This window comes from Aptenodytes patagonicus, chromosome 7 (genome assembly GCF_965638725.1).
Source record: "Aptenodytes patagonicus chromosome 7, bAptPat1.pri.cur, whole genome shotgun sequence".
In the NCBI taxonomy this organism is placed as follows: domain Eukaryota; kingdom Metazoa; phylum Chordata; class Aves; order Sphenisciformes; family Spheniscidae; genus Aptenodytes; species Aptenodytes patagonicus.
This window is the reverse complement of record NC_134955.1, coordinates 38334982-38352729: the sequence shown is the minus strand read 5'-3', so window position 1 is coordinate 38352729 and position 17748 is coordinate 38334982. Positions and strand designations below refer to the sequence as shown.

Below are 17748 nucleotides of genomic sequence, written 5' to 3'. Positions count from 1 at the left end.
CCGTGCTTTCACAAGGTATCGTTAGGTCAGCAAAGCCATCAATTAGGCTGTCTGAAGTTTTATCACCAGCGCAGCAGCAATAAGTGCCGGCCCAGAAAGACTTCTGCTCTTCTGCAACTCCTGCAGTTGGAGCCTGTAAAGGCGGGGGTCGTTTGGAGGTCAGTGCCAGCTGGGGGCGACCTCTGCGGCCGAGTGGGGACACCCCGCGCAAGGCGACCGCCCGCCCTAAACTCAGGCACCTTTCAACTTGTTAGAAACCCTCAGTCGCAGGTACATGTGGTTAATATTAGGCCCAAAATAACCTTCTTTTTTTATCTCAAACCGGGGCGGTTGCCGAGGCTTTTGAGCGCTGGTAAAGGCAGTTAGTTGGCTGCGGAGCCTGGATTTAATTTTGCTGGTAATCCAAAAATAAGTGCTTGCATATTTCTTATTAGCTTAATGCGCAGCGATCCGCATCGGCACAAGCTAAGCTAAATTAATTTCCCTAAAATAATCTTAAAACTTGCCTATTCACAGAGTTTCTTTCAAAACAGGGCAATTTTCTATCACTCAGGAGCCACGCTTGTTTTTGTCTCCCCTCTTTGTGTTTGAGAACACTTTGGAGCCTTCGCACAGGTTTTGTGTGCTATTTCACAGCTCAGGCTTTCGGCTGGTGACCCTTAAGGAGTGCTAATGAAGTCGAATACTAGTGTTTAATCCTCTTCAGAAATACTAACATGCCCATCATCCAAAACAGCCTCCAATAATTGCCATTGGGCCCAATCCAACACCTAGCGAAGTCTTTCAGTCAGCTAACTGAAAACTAAGTTCATCTGCTCATTTAGTAAATTGCTAGCCTTTATATAGCATCAACTCCGCAAGGCCTTTTGTCGCGCTTCCCTCCCTCCCGCCCCCCGGTTAAATTCCTCCGCAGATAATAAAAGACGGTGGCACACCTTCGATTGCATCTTCCGTAATCACAGTTGTGGAAATTTCATTAGACAGATGCATAAATGCTACAAGTAACACTAAAGGGCTCTTTTGCATCTCTCTGTTTACATCCAAAAGACATTCTTTATTCTTTAGGAAAAGTATAATTCAGTTGTCAGAAATGTCATCCTGCCTCAGAATTCATCATGACTTCAGGTATTAGAATAAAAACGCAGACACAGTCGATGTACTTGTTTATTCCCTTCTGACTGCGGCACAGCGAAGTCATGTCCTATCCCAGCGCTGTGATTACGAGGTGTGTTTCCGTCCTCAAAGACAAAAGTCCCCAATAGGACCCAGTTTGCTGAGCTACTTTCCAGTAACGTTACCGCGCTGACCAAATGGAGCCTGACCTGAACCTCCTCCGTCCAGCGCGCCTTTTATCAGCTAAAGTTAAGGGCAATAGAGATTAACAGGAAAGCCTGATAAGACTGTTTTCTCTTCTCCTATGAGCTTCTAATGGTGTATACAGATGGCAAGGTTTTAAAGAATGGAATGAACGCTTATTTAGGCCTGTAAAAAATCACAGACAACAGAAACATCCCCCCACACGCACACACTTTCCGTCTTACTACCCTTTTCCTTCAATCAGGCCACTCTTCAGGGAAACCAAATTGCTTTTTCGTTTTTTATTTAAACCCCAACCACTTTTATTATTTACATCTGGTGGTCTCCTTATTTATGTCCCTCTCCACTTCCCTGCACACACACCCCGGCTCACAGGGCTGCGAAGCATTATGGGCCTTGGCTCTCAGCGGGAGAACTCGACACTGTCTTCAAACAAATAATTAAGGGGAAGGTTAAAGGTTCACCCAGAGGTCATATCTTTGGATACTCCTCAGAAAGTTTACATTAGTAAGAAATGGGTGCCCTCTGAAGTGTTCTTTCAATGGGCTCGCACAACAAGGCAGAGCATTAAGAAAATTCTAAGTCCTGAAGGGTTTCGGGTGACAACTGCTTTACCTCCGTGAGCAGCAGATTGGGATACTCCACTCCAGTCTTACATATTCGGCAGCCACCACGGAGTAAGCCTTTTGGGACGGGTGTTGAAAACCCAGTCTCGCCCAGCCATTCACTCCCAAAAGAGGTTGGCCTTGTTTTATTCCACTGATGTGAATAAAGCCAGCCTTTCACTGTGAACTCTGCACAGAGGCAATTCCCTAGTTGTTTTGGAAATGAGAGTTAAAGCCCTAATACTGAGTTCCCCAATATTTGTTTCCCCCCGGAAAAAAACAGCGATAAAAGTGATCGCATTTGTCCAGTAAATCTTGCAAAAAATAGTGCTTGGGTTTTATTTCTGATTTCATTATTTCTCCATTTTTCTTTTGCACATGTGCATAACTGCAGGTGCAAATGATGTCCTCTAGACCAGCAACGCTTTGTCTGAAGAGAAGATACACTGTCATATACTTAGAAAAATATAGGAGCACAGAGGCTTTAGGCATCTAGATCATTTTGAAATTCCGTTTCTACAGCTCCTCTGAAAAATCCTGTCCATAAATGGCATCAATTATACCCACCAATGGGTATGTCTGAAAAATTACATATGAAATTATTTACATTTGCAAAATTGCAGGTGCAAAACAGACATACATTTCAGGTGAAGCTAAAAATCAGATCCTAGTTTCATTAGCAGTAGCTACATCACGTAATGCATCAGCACAATTGGTAGGCAAGGGCACAGAATGCAGTGTTTGTGGATTATTATTTATTCTTTATACTGCCCCATAAATATGCACAGTGCATAACAGAGATGTAGAAACAATAGTCCCTGCCCTAGCCTTTACATTTTTGAGGGCTTTTTTTGAGTCCCGCGGGGAGCCATCTCCAGGGCCAAAGTAAAGCAAAATACAGCCTTTTGCACAGCACTTCAGTTCGTGCATTGCAGAAACACTGTGATGTTATTTTGGCGCAAATGTCTTCAAAAAGCATTAAGAGACAGGTGAGAAAAGAGAATACCAATGCCACTATTTGCAGCATTATTTGGAACCCTATAAAAGAAGAATTCACAGCTCTGTTCCTGACACTAATTGCCTGCCTTCTTCATACTCTTCACCCAGAGGCCAAAGATTGAATGGCCTGAAAAGATGAGTAAAATCTATCAACAAGACATGGATTTCTTTGTTACTCTTCTGTTAATAGTAATTTCTATTATTTGGATGATAGCAGCAGTTAGAGGACCCAATGAAGCTCAGTATTCCTCCACCCCATGCTGCACAAGCACACCGTCCAAGAGGACTCAGGGTCTGAACAGATTTCCAGGCAAAGCCTGGGGGAGAGGAGAGATGCTTTCTCCCTGTTTGCAAAGGGGAAGGGAGACAGAAGGAGATTAAGTGACAAGGCCAAAGTCATACAAGAGATCTTTGGCAGAGCCACACACCCAACATAGATTTCCTCAGTCCTCTTTCAGCGCTCCTACAATCTGCTATCCATATGCTATCTTTCCTTTGTTCCCCCAGCTTAGCAGTCAGGCACACTGGCAGGGGACTGCAAAGAGAGCTCACATTGCCACTGTTTGTGCCTTACCTGCTGTGTAGATAAAGAGGGGTCATCAGCCTCCAGGGCTGTGAGGCGATACCTTCACAAACTCTACATTCATATGGTACTTGGTCCTCATTCCAGAATGATAAATGAGGTGTGTAATGTTGAGAAATACATGTCATCGACATAGGACGTTTAACGAAAATCTCACTTCCAGCATTTTGCAAATGACAGATTACTGACCTGGCTTATTCAAACAATAGCCATTTGAATAGAAAGAAGGTTTTTTGCATCTTGTATTTTTCTTTAATTGCTACCTAAAGCAGCCACATATATTTCCTACAGCCAGAGTCTGTCTTTCTCACACAAGTAGTTCCGGTAGCTTCTGCGGGACAATTTATGAAAGCACAACGAACAAGATTTGGCTCAAAATGCACAACAATATGGGCTTTCAAAAGAACGCATTTCATTTTTATCTGCTTCCAGCAAAAACCAGTAGAGCAGTAAAGGTACACTAGTGAATATGCAATGTAGTCTGGTGATTTGGTAGCCCTAGTCCTAATTGGTTCCTACCATTGCTAATTAGCATGACAATATAATCTAAATATATGCATTTAATTGCATCTCTTCAAATAGAGCCTTGGTTTTCTTTGTCCAAAATAAACATGTATTCTGTATTTTATAGGAAGTCCTGTAATTAACCTTCTTTATATATTTATCATATTTTATCTCAAGTAATATCAAATGACGTTAAACTACATTTACATAATACATTTTATTTTTATAATAAATAATGTTCAGATAAAATTGCAGAGAGATATTTCTGCAAAGTGCAAAAGAGAATAAACAGCAAATAGAGATCTCTTAGTCTGCTTGCTCAAGTCTGGCGCATTCAAAAATAATTTTGTTGTTGTTTCCACTGTCTTTTTTATACATACTATACATGTATTTCAAAACATTGTGACCACTCCATAACTGAATCTGAGTAAGATTAGTTCTTGAAATGAACTGTTAGTGGCTGTACTGATTGGTAGTCAGAATTAGAAACATCTCTAGCATTACTCTACGGCTATCATGGAAAATTCACTTTAAGTACGTAGGGTCACAACAGGTCTTGTTTCAGGAGGATATATTGCATGAAAGCTTAGGAAACTACAATTCATCCCCAACTTGGGGTCTAATCTGAACTCAAGCAGAGTGGTATTTAACTCTAGTCACTTGTCTATACGTCTAATGTCTTCTGTGAGACGAACTGGTGCAAAACTGAACCAGTCCCCCGCAGCAGAGTAGATTGCTCCTTCTGAGAGACTGAGGAACAATATGGAGCCACCAGGTACAACTCAAAACTTTTCAGTATCAGTCTTCAATCTGGATTTCCACTTAAAATATCCATCCCAGAAAAGGAAGTGTTAAAATATTGCATTTATTTAACAAACCAGCCACTGCATAAATGGGTTCTCAATTCTTTATGTGAAAAACGGAGAAATAAACAAATTTGTGAGACGAATTCACAATCAGTTCTCTAAAAGGATTAACGACAAGGAAAGTTTTGCCTCAATTTAGATTTTAGCCCAAGAAGACACTTCTGCTATTTCACTTGAAAAGAACAGAGATACTGAATGAACATTGTCACAGGCTTAGTCATAGAAATATTAAAAAATTAAAAGTAACAATAACAACAATAACATAGGGTTAAAATTGTTTATTTTCTGTCATCTGAATATAAAGCCTAATTTTCAACTTTTTTTTAAATTCCCAGAGGAACAGTCTAGCAAGATTTTTCAAAAACCTGCCAAACCTAGATGAGAAGCTCGGCTCTTATTAAACCTAGGTAAATGGGAGTTGAGCTTGATGAATAAATGGGGTTTAAGCACCTGCTTCAATGTTTTGCTGAGTAAGAGCCTAAGAACGCATTCTAAAAAATAACCCAAATGTTTTCACCTTGGATGGGAAAATAAATCTTTGCCTAAATGATATTTCAGTATTTGGACTATGAACATGTCAGTGTTTAGCTCAAGAGTATATACTACACTGATCCCTTGTTGCCCAAGAATGCCCTAATTTGGAAGGGAAAATAAGCAATGAAATAATATATGTAAGTCACAAAAAATGTTTTCATAAGTAACCTAGAAAATTACTTCTTTCCCAGGCTGAAAGAATCATTTCAGAAGTCTTGAGCAGATCAGAGCAGTCCAAAAGAATGCATTAGAAAAGACTAATTTGCAGAAACACTTTTATCAATATACACCCCCCCCGCCTTTACAGCAGTCTTTGTCTATCACCCAAACTTTTATCTGAGTAAGTAAAATCTAGTTATCTTAGTTTATTTAGCTTCTCCCTCCAATATGTATTCTAAACTGACAGAATTAGGTTTAGGCGTCCTTCTGTACATGTGTGTACAAAAATAGTTGAAAAAGCCCTTGTTTATGCTTCACTGAATCTATGCCGCACCTGGTTACCAACTCTTATTTGCAGCATTCCTTATAGGAAATTAAAAAAGCTGAGTTAGTCACCTGGAAAGGAGCCATCTAAACAAAGCTTCCCTAAGTCATGAATATTGAGAAATGGAGTCACTTACATGATTGGTTTTGAGAGGAAGAGGGAGGGACAGGCAGGTTCATTCCCGGACAAAACTTCACATAGTTTTGGACAGCCTTGTTAGAGAAGGGGAGTTATGGACTGTTTAAACTGATTTTCCTAAGCTAATTTAGACATCTCACATCTATCAAAGGTGTGATTCAGAGGACATAAGTCAGCATCCACGTTTGGTGGAGAGAAGGCTCCAGAAGATGACAGAGAGCAACTAAGCTGGGTGCCTGAGGCAGCCCGAGGCAGGCGCTAACCGTCCCGAAGACCTCTGCTGCATCTTGTATGTTTATGTTGGAGCTCCTAAAAATACGTTACGCCACTCGGAGCTGCCAATTGTTGGAAATCATGAATTTGCCTGTCCCATAACTGTGAGACTGTCCTAAAAAATCAGAAATTTAAACAGCGCTCTTCTCAGTGTTTACTTTGCGAGTTTTTCAGTCATTGCGCCACATTTTTAAACTGCTCTTCTCAGCCACAAAATCAGGAAACTTACTTGAAAAGATTCTCACGTAACCATTGTCTCCTGGAGCCGGGACCTCAAGTTAACATGAAATAACTTGAGCCTTGTGATAAAATCATGAGAATTGGCAAGAAGGGCATCTATTCACCTCAGAGAAAATCCGTCTCGTTAAACATGTAACTCTCAGTTACCAGGTTACCTCTTGGGAGTGCGGGGAAACGATTTGGCTCTGCCGAGGAAGGATCTGGTGCCTGTCACGGGGAGCACCTGCACTGCAGCACAAACCCGGGAGAGCTACCCTGCCTTCGCTCCTGGGGCAGAGGCTTGCGTGCAGGACCCTTTCGCTACAATGAAGGCAGATGTCCAGGAGGCCCCAGGCGCAGTCGGGGCTCCCTGGTGCTCCCCACGAACCTGGAGGCCCCATGGCCACCTGGCTCCCCTGCCGACCTGCGCCCCGCTGCTTCCATCGGCCTCGCCACTGGCCCAGGGCCGTGAGGGCCCAGCGCCAAGGCCAAAGCCAGCCTGCGCTTGGGGTCGGTACCCAGTAATGCTGGCAACAGAAGAGCTGCCACTCCCTGCTGCAAAACTGGGCTCGCCCCGAGTTTCAGCCTCCGGTGGCCCCAGGTGAGGCCTCCCGCTGTGCAGCAGGGCGCCATGAGGTGGGGCCAGAGCACCGCTGCCGGGCCGGGGCCGGGGGAGCCGCTGCCCCAGGGCCACGGCCGCCTCCTCTGCACCCAGAGAGCCAGGTAGCGCCGTGGCCGTGCTCCGGTTTTACCTGGTGTGGATGTGGGGATTGCGCTGTCCTGGGCAGCAAGCACGCCGTGAAACCCCGCTGTGAACGAGAGCGGGTGGGAGGTACGTATGTCTGTTAGCGTGAAGGTGGTGAGGAGTTCCCGCTCCACACCCGCGCGTGCCACCGGGTGGGCACTGGTTCCCTCACAAGCTCTCAGGAAACCTCAGCTTAAGTGGAAAAGTATCATCCCTTATTCCCCCTGGGTTTCTGGCGGGTAACAAGCGCCTTTCATGCATGCAATCGCACCTGAAGAACACATAACACACACCAGCGATGGCTGTTACCCTTTCACGAGTGCCATCAGATTATTCATATACAGTTATTTATCATGCACCGTAAAAATGATCTTTTAAAGATACTTGAAAGGAAGGGAGGAGACAAAGAGACATACTTCCTTAGCTATTCATATCTTACAGATAAAATGCAAAGTCAATAGACATAAGCTGTAGGAGATAGCTTCATCCTGTACTTGATTTATTGCAGATGGGAATCAACTAGAAACTGAATCACTCTGAAATTTTTACTACTGACATTAAAATTCCAGGTTTGTATACATACATCTTGCGGAGATGCTAAATACAATTTTAGCTAATTTGGCACGCGCTTTGATTTGCTAGCATTTAGACATCCGTGTTAAAGGTAGGTAACAGATCTCCTATAAAATCTTAAGTAACTCTTGCATTTAAAGATGTGTTAATTTATCATCTTAAACTCATAGGAAAAGACTTTCAATACTAATGAGGGTCCAGCAGCCTTGAAAACACAATCAGCTTATTTAGCTTCTTACATGGGAGTTGAGGGGCCTCATTTTAGGTAACTTTTTTTTAAAAGTTTTTTTTTAAAAGTGTAGTTTTTTAAAAAAGTGTAGTTTTTTTAATAATATCACACTGAAGTATTTTACATGTCTTTTTAACTGTTTCATGTTAAATTTTTTAGCCAATTCTAAATTGACCCGAAAAGGAGAGTTGTCAACAAATTTAACATCTGTTTAACTTCCCTGATCAAATTAGATTAAGGCACTAATTCTCCTTCTTACTTTTCAGTGGAAACTACCTAAGTAGCAACTTGCCAAAAATGCATAAAGGTGTTTAGCAATTATGTACTGGGTATGTTTGAAGAGATCAAGGTGCACTCACGTGTCCTGTGCTATGGATATCTCTGATTAGCTTGTCATCTACTCTGAAGAAGATGTAGCCCAACTCTCCTATACTATGTAACAGGCCAGCTGTTAGCTGTCTGTCAAGCACCTAAAGTGGACAAGTAGTCCAGGAGCAAAAATGTCACTCCTTTGATCTGGCAAGGAGCAGCTGCTGATTTATAGAGTAGGACTTTGTTCTTCCGTTCTATTTTACTTTCTTTCCTAAGGCAGAACCACAAAATCCAGCAGAAAAAAAAAAGTGCCGTTCTCTGCAACATCAACAAGCTCTGACAACTGCAACAGGGTTTTTCTTGGCCCTAACAAAGCTCTCAGGCATCTCCTTTGACGCTCACCTTTTTTTTTTCCTTCTTCTTTTTGCAATGCGGTAGTTATTGTTTAATTCAGCTTCTGTAAATGGAATGGACTGTGGCCAGCAAGCCTGGGGCATAAACACACCTGTATGAAAGAAGCCTTATTGTAGCAACCATCTACAACCAACCTGCACATGCACTACCAGTTCGTGAGTTCAGAAGGAATGTTCCATTTTCCCTGACAGTAAATTTTGCCTTAAGATAACAATTTTTTTGTACCCACTGTCCTGTCTCGACCATGAAGCTTGTACACTTTTTCATTGTTATTAAAATCTGAAGGAAAAAATATGTATTTTTCTACCTGTCAACCAGCGGACCTCAGGAAATTGGATCCGAAGAGCCCACTTAAAAAAACCCACAGCCAAAATATATTTATAGAAACACACTGCTGAAAGTTTAAGAACTACTGATCCTAAAGATGTCTGTTCTGTTTCAGAGACAGCGATGCAGTTGCAGCCACCTCCAACTTATACTGCTACAGATTTTCCTCAAAAAAACCATTTTGCAAAACAAGTACTCAGTAAGAAATAGCATCCGATGCAACTAACCAGACTGCGGCACTGCCAGCCCAGAGTCAATGCTCCATTCAGTTCTCTTAGACTCAAAAGGTGCTGAGCAGATTCTGTGAGGTGATCAGTCACTACACAGGCTGTTGAACTTCTGCCTCACCCGTTGGAATAGCGAGGGAGTTTTCCTTTATTTCCCTTCTGATCTGTTTTCAAGTTTATTAGCTAAAAAACCAAATCTACAGGCCACAAGAAAAGGCTGCAGTATAATGCTGCTGAGCGGGAGAGGAGTGTCTTGTGTGTTTACGGATGGGGAAGGGAACCACACAGCAAGCTGTGTATTTGACCCTGGTATGTGTCTACACACATGCTGTGTTCACACTTCTTTATACTGTAACTTTAAAAACAGACAAAAAGGATTACAAAAACAAAGATGGGAAGAGGTGAGGGTGGTGGGGGCGACATCATGACTACAAGATCTTTTGCATATATGTTAGGTTGTGGAAATAAATAAGAACTATTACAGCCAGGGCCCTAAGGGAGGCAGGAAAATGATGATGTACAGGATAGTATAAAATGATATATTAAAAACTGTGCTGTCAGTGGAACAATAGAATATTAAGCAAAAGTCCATAATAATTGGCAGATATTTAGCTGTAGACATCTTTCTCTGGTTGGTGGGTACTAAAGCATACGTGAGACGAAAGAGAACTAGTTAGGCAATTAGAAGTAATGGGCCTAAATAATACACTATGTATAAATACATCCCCCCCCCCCCCCCCCCCCCCCATGTTATAGCTCTTATCCAGATACACCTAATCGCCTCTCAGTAAGTCATACCTACATGCTGGTATCCCTTGTGTTTTGCTCTTTGCACTGTCTGGTTACTGGAGATTCTGCTTATGTAAATCTTCTTTCTCTCTGTAGATGCAGAATCATGTTCATTTTTTTCCCTTTAATTATTCCAATACTGGTGGGAAGACTTTATCAAACCAGAGGGTCTAACGGCTTAGTAGCTAAAGGTGTGTCAACGCCACAGACACCATGAGTCTGCAGCCTGCCATGTTATGGAATACGTGCTCCACAGTGACTGAAGGTATTAGCAGCGCAAGTGTGGGATAGCTATATTATTTAAGTGTGCTAAAATGAAGAGGTAGTTATACAGATCTTCCCAGTGTCATACTTCTGAAGCTTTTACTCTGTCTCATCCCATTTTGTGTTCTCTGTATCCCACAGAAATCAGGGGAAAATGGTCTAAAAACATTTTTGAGAGTTTGTTAGTATATGAGTGTGTTTCATGTATCCTTGTGTCTTAGTTACTATAAGCCAAACTGGTTTGGAATCATGGAATGGAAAAATTAAAAAACCTCCGTGGAGCCGTTTCCTCAGTCTACCACTCCAAATCCCAGGCTCCCATGCTTTCTGACCAGTGCTTCAGCTCCCCCAGGGCTCAGCTCTTGCTCCCCAGCAAGAGCCAGCCCTTGCTGGCTCACCAGAGATAATTGCAAAGTACAGCTGGCAAGTCAGCGATAAAGCTTGCTGGTGCTCTGCAGGGGTCCTAGATGTCCAGATATGCTATGATTGAGGACATATATGTGAATGTTACACCATTTCTTTTTTCTCTGCTATTTTCATTCTTCTGAACAAGCTAAGAACTGAAACCAGGAAGGTTTGCGCTTTCTGAAGCACTTGAAACATTAGGTTCCCCTGATTTCAGTACTCAGCTGGCTTATGGGCAGAGCAGAGCATCGGAGGAGCCTGTGCTCAAGTGCACCACGTTTCAGTTTTTGTTGGCTTCTCCAGCTAAAGAGGGGGCTATTAATGTATTTTTCTTTCTTCTGTTAAAGGACGGGTAGCTGGAAAAGTCTTTCCTAATGTAGCCACTGCCACTTAAATATCTTATGTGAAAATTAAATCATACCACAAAAAGAAACTTGAAACTGAGCACATATTTCTTCAATGAAAACTGGCCAGTTCTGTAATGTGTTCCACTATCCCACATTTTGCATACAATTGAGATATCTGTTATGAAATGAAACCCAATCTATATAACCTATCTAATATTTATCTTTCTTTATGAGAGCAGTTTGGAAACTCTGTGTGTGATCTTACATAATTTTAATAACTGGTTGCTGATGGATTTCAATATTAACTCTGACTGTTCTGACTGGTAGAGTGTTGAGGCTTAATTTTCAGGAGAATTTCACTAATTGTTCCCGCACTGCGTAGGAGTGAAGGCATCTAAGAATATGTGTATAAACCTGCATTTGAGCCCACAAAACTGGTAATTGCAGGGCCGTATCCAACAATGCTGATCACTTCAGCCTGGTCTAGTAAAGCACTCAGATGTATAAGGAAAATTTTCAAAATTACCAAGTCCTATTATCAAAATCATCATAGGCCCTGTAAAGCTAATCCTAATGTTCAGTGAAATTCCGAGTTAGAAGGCAATATTAGCAAAGGGATGTTGACACTAGCGCCTAAAGTGTAGGTGATCTGCTCCCAAGGAAATTCCAGTCTCTGGTTAGATGTTCCAGGAACCACCAGAAGGTGGACTTAGATACCTAACTACATTTTTTGTAAAAAAAAAAAAAAAAAGCCCTCACTTAACACTGAAAGTGCCTGAATTCTTTAGGCATGTAGATTTCTGCTTTTTAACACCCCATCCTATCATCATTACATATCCTAACAGTGAGTTACTTTCTGCCATAACCATGCTCTTATCTCTGAGTTAGAGGAAGACGCTTATGTCCAGTCAGGATTCCTATGGATCTTTTAGTGAGACGGACATCTTAGGACAGGTCTGTTCTTTCTTATAACAACACAGATAAAGATCTCTTTCCTTTATAGCTGACACCGTAATTATTTGACTATTTATCTGTGTCCTGGTTTCAGCTGGGACAGAGTTAATTTTCTTCCTAGTAGCTGGTATAGTGCTGTGTTTTGGATTTAGTATGAGAATAATGTTGATAGCACACTGATGTTTTAGTTGTTGCTGAGCAGTGCTTACGCTAAGTCAAGGACTTTTCAGCTTCTCATATTGCCCTGCCAGCGAGGAGGCTAGAAGTGCACAAGAAGCTGGGAGGGGACACAGCTGGGACAGCTGACCCCAACTGATCAAAGGGATATTCTATGTCATATGATGTCATGCTCAGCATATAAAGCTGGGGTAAGAAGAAGGAAGGGGGGGACGTTCAGAGTGATGGCATTTGTCTTCCCAAGTAACCGTTACATGTGATGGAGCCCTGCTTTCCTGGAGATGGCTGAACACCTGCCTGCCGATGGGAAGTAGTGAATGAATTCCTTGTTTTGCTTTGCTTGTGTGTGCAGCTTTTGCTTTCCCTATTAAACTGTTTTTATCTCAACCCACGAGTTTTCTCACTTTTACTCTTCCGATTCTCTCCCCTATCTCACCGCAGGGGGTGGAGTGAGTGAGTGGCTGTGTGGTGCTAAATTGCCGGCTGGGATTAAACCACGGCAATCTGGAAAGAAAGACATCAAGTTTTGCCTCTTTATCCTGCTTGATTTGGAACAAAGACTTGAGCATAGGTCCGTCACATCCTAAAGAATATCTGAATCGCCCAGGTATTCAGTACAGTGAACAAAGCCCTTTCAGTTCTCATTCTGAAGATGTTCCACCTGAAGTAAGTAATTATACAGTCATGACTAACCAACACTTAACTCTCACACATCTGAAGCTGGAGCCCTAACCAAGAGGCTGTATAGTCAACCCCTTGTTCTTATTTAATTTTGTTCTACTGACTAGTTGTTACATACACAACAGAACTGGCAGTCAGGAGAACAAGAAAGGCATGATACTGAGGAAGAGTAAAGATGGAGCATTATGTTCAATAGCCCATTGATTGGGAAACTCAACTCACTTGGAACAGTTAAGACATTGATTTAAATCAAGATGAAGAGAAGACCTGCAAACATATATCCTATTTAACAAGTGAATTTTCTAGCCAATGAGCCATTGAGTATAGCACTCCCTCTACCCCATTTGCCTCTTTTGCGTAAAGCTTGGTATGGCTGATGTATGACAAGAACTTTGGCTGGATTTGGCCCCTGGGGAGATATACTGAGGCAAGGCTGATTTTGTGTTGAAAGTTGTGTGTCACTCTGGAACATGTTGCTGGCTATTTATCACCATATATGTATGTGTTCCTACTCCTCTGTCCTGGAGGTCCTTTCCATATAAAATAACTGTGGGCAGGGCAAAATCTCACTTTTCAGTACTGCTAGTGTTACAGTTCCAAGTTTCTCAATTGTATCCCATTCTAAGCAGTTTTGTGCATGCTCACCAATGGAACCAAGTATGTGTGGACCAAAAGATTTTAGGCATCTCAGGACCGGGCAGCAGCTAGGTGATGATGCTGGAAAATTCAGTGATGGCTAAAGATAAAGATGAGCTTAAACTAAAGATTGCAGGGTTTGTGCTTGACGCTCATATGCAACTCAAATGATATACATATCTAACAGATACATATATATTCATGAGGAAGCATTTTGTAAAATATGCTACACAGATCTTTTATTGTGGCTTAATAGGTTTATAAGCCAATATTATAATAATACTTTCATAAGAAGTTCAAGCCAAGTTTTAGAACATCTTTAACCAACCTTTGAAAGAAACACAAAATTTAAGGTCAATAGAAACATTATGTAAAACAAAAAAAGCCTGTGAAAAGAGAAAAAAATGCCCCAAATTCACGGGCAGCATCTTCAAGCAAAGTAGTTCAGCATTCTGCTTGTGTGCATAAGAATTTAAAAATAAATTTGATAAGAAATTAGCTATAAATAGAATAAAAACAATGTTTTCATTCTAATTCAGTGTCCAAACTGAAGAAAACATAGGAAGATAAATCAGTAGTTGGAAGAGGGAAAGTTATTCTTTGTTTTTCACTTTGAATTATTAAAATTATCAATGACATGTACATTCCTAGGAACAATACACATTTTTAAATCGATAGTGAAAATCCTGCAGTATTTAACTATTTTAGAAATCAAATATGCCTTTATATATGTAAAGTTGCAAACTTGCATCCATGTAAAACAGAATAATGAAAGCCACAAATGCAGACACCCATTCAGATGAACTAGTAAAGGAGAGTTAGTTTCCATTTCCTTTTCTTGATTCTTCCCCAGTTGTTATATTCAGTCTTTCCAATGTGACTATATTATCATCCACAAAATTTTTAGCATCGTCATAATCATAAAATATATACTTTATATCTTTATAAATCACATGAGGCTTAGCAGACCCTAGTAATGCCACATCTGCTTTAATCCTAGTAAATTCTAGCCTAAGACAGCATAGCCTGTGGTGTCTCACCTGAGTTCTTGGAGACATTTCAGGAAATGCATTAGCTCTGTGAGTCAGTGAAATAAATACAAACAAATATAGTGGTCAATAGCCAAAGAAAAATTTAACACTCTAAATGGGTTTTGACAGAAGCCTGAGTTGAAAAATCCAGCTGTATTTTATGTATGTCCCTTAACCACCAATCAGTTCTGCTGAGATGAGTGGTCCAATTAGCTGCCTAATTTTTGATGCCTGATACACGTGTTCACAGCCAAAAAAAATCATGTATCTAGAGGACCAGTCTTCCTTTGGTCCAAAAAACTAGGGTCTACAAAACAACAAATATGAAAATATCATAATGTCAAATTCTACATCCTAATTTGAAACAAAAATCTCACAGTTCCAAGTACCTCATTGCTAGGACAAATTTAATGCAAAGATGTGCTGCTAAGACAGGTGCCTGCACTTCATTTCCAGGTGTACTAAATACAGGTAAAAAACTTAGTAAGTGAAAAATTTTGTGGGCATGTTTTGCATCCAGACTGAAAAAAAACATTTCATCCTTCTGCCAAATTTATCCCAAGTGCTACCTAGATCATGCTCTGGTTTTCCAATATAGCACAGTTCTATAATAACTGCTTAAGCATGCCATACAGTATTAATCTTCCTCATAAACTCAGTCCCAAAACAGTTTCCATGGAGAGAAATTAAGAGGTATGTACAGGCAAAGGAGAAAATATATGGCTAGCCAATGATACAGAAAGGCTCTTTAGATACAGAAAGGCTCTTCAGATGGGAGCTATGGTAGAGAGGAAGAATTTTTCAACTGAGATTGCAGAACTGAGGGGAGGGCAGCATTAGACAGAGAGTGGAGAGGAGAATATGAAAAAAAAGAGACATCTATGTTGAAGTAGGTTTTGACATTGTTTTAAAAAAGACAATTTTGAAATTGATCCAGAAAAGGATGGTGGAGGGCTGCTGAAGTGCCTAAAGTAGGAGGTGATTTTGATGTGTGTGTGAGAAGGAAGCATCAGCATTTGACACATTAGGGGGGGGATGAAGAACTGGGACTTAGAGTCCTGAGAGGAGGGGACTACAATAGTCAAGGTGAGAAGAGATGAAGGCAGAAGCAAAAGAGACATGTTGTTGAAGTGGAAATAGGAAGAGAGGCAGACACTGGAGGTGTGGGAGAAAGAGCAACACTAGGAAATGCATGTGGATTTTGGGCAGTGGGAATAAATGTGTGAGGAGTCCTAGAGCAGTACAGAGGAGTAAGACTTGTATTTAAGAATGTCTGAGAGAGTAATGTTGCTCTGGGTTCGCTGCCAATTTTGTTTGCCAGGTTATAAACCCATCTATATAAAATGGTACTATCTAAAACACGAACTTCTTTTAAACAATGCTCTGTTTATTGTCATAGTTTGTTAGCCAAGCAATCTCTGCAGTAGCTGCAGCTGTGGCTTGTTCCATCTCATCAGTAATTTTAACTCTCTTATAGTCATTAGTGTGAAGCTTTTCACAGTATTTTAAAATTATGAATATACTTTCCACCCAGTTCTTGAGTTCCATTTTGTTTGAATGGACTATGCATCCTTTAACATCTAAATAATTTGCCCTGAGAATCATCACAACATAGCTACACTTTGGAACAGAAGATATGAACGTGGTTCTGATAAAGCTCTGCAATATTTATTTAAAAAAAAACAAATGTAGCTTTGAACAGTTTATGATTATCTATAATCAGTATCTTTCTCCATAATATAGTCCGAAGATCTAAGTCCTGAAATAGTGTGCATCTGTGTGAGAGGGCGGCCACTACATCTCATGAGTTGTTTAATCCTCACTGTTCGTTGTGTGCAGAGCACCGAATAGGCTTTTACTTATGACTGCTTTAAACAGTGCCTGCCTGCCCTATGACTTTCCAAAAGACCCCAGGATGAGGTTAGCACGATAAAGAGCTTGATTTCTCTAAGCAACAGTCATTCAGACTGACAGCACCCATTCATTTACTGGAGACTAAACAAAAAATATAAAAAAAGAAAAAAACCCACTCAACTGTTGGACTTACTGACTCCCGAAAGGGCAGCTACACTATCATTACCAGCAAGTGCATACAACCTGAGCTTGATGTTGGTCTACTTAAAATTACTATTTGCTATGAAGGGTTGGCAAAGCAATTTATAAAATGATGGGGTAAAAGTAAGAGAAGCCCCATTAAAAGCTTTTTCCTTCCTTTAAATGAGAGTGAACAGAGTAGGACTCTTCAAGTTTGACCCACTTATTACCTTTGTACATTTGTCTTTATTAACATCTATTAACTGATTAGATTTCCCTTAGAAGTAATTGTGCATTGTTAGATAATTGTATCGTTGTGGCTTCTTACTGGGGAAAGGTATTACATCCGAACACTTAAGGTAGATAAAACCAGATGGATGTATCTGTCTGTCCATCCATCTGTCCACTCAAGAAGCCTTTGGGTATTTTTAGATAATTTAAAGCAGTGGTGCAAGTCATAAACAAAAGGGGCATTTTTAAGAAGGAAAATACACTTAATTAAATAGGTGTCAAAATTATTTTATTGTCAACATCCACAATATCCATGATACAGTGATGTTGTGTAATCATTCCTATGGAATAGTAGTTCTCAGAACCATAATCAGTTGCTATTAGAAAAAGCAGGGACATATTATTAGTATCCCCACAGAGTTATCTTCTAAATTATTTATACCCACAACGCTTTCACGTAATGGCAGTTTTAAACTCAAGCAAACAAAGCAAACCACGGAATAAAGAGAGGGGAAGAGAATTGTACAGAAACCCTTTCTGAATGCGTGTAGCTAGAAAGGCGAGTCAAACAAACTAATCAGATTTTGTTTCCTACTCAAATCCTCATGAGGTTTGCAATAGACAGCATCAAAGCTTTTTGGAGTTGTGTCACCTTGATAAAGGATTGAACGGCACTGTATCTGTTTTATCTCTCACATCTAAAATGTAAAGGAATGCAACTTTATTTGTCTGGTGCGAGTTTGCTTATTGTCTTTGAAATTCCACAGCAGACCCTCCACAAAAAGCTTAGCTAATAGAAGGGTGCAAATAACACCAGAGCCTTGCGTTACTCTTACGTTCATCCCCTAGG

At 40.7% G+C, this 17748-nt stretch overlaps 1 protein-coding gene across 5 annotated transcripts in view; it reads right to left on the bottom strand.

Annotated features, from left to right (window-relative positions):
* Nucleotides 1-17748, bottom strand: part of MEIS2 (Meis homeobox 2) — a 175425-nt gene that overhangs the window by 7037 nt on the left and 150640 nt on the right. The window lies entirely within an intron of this gene.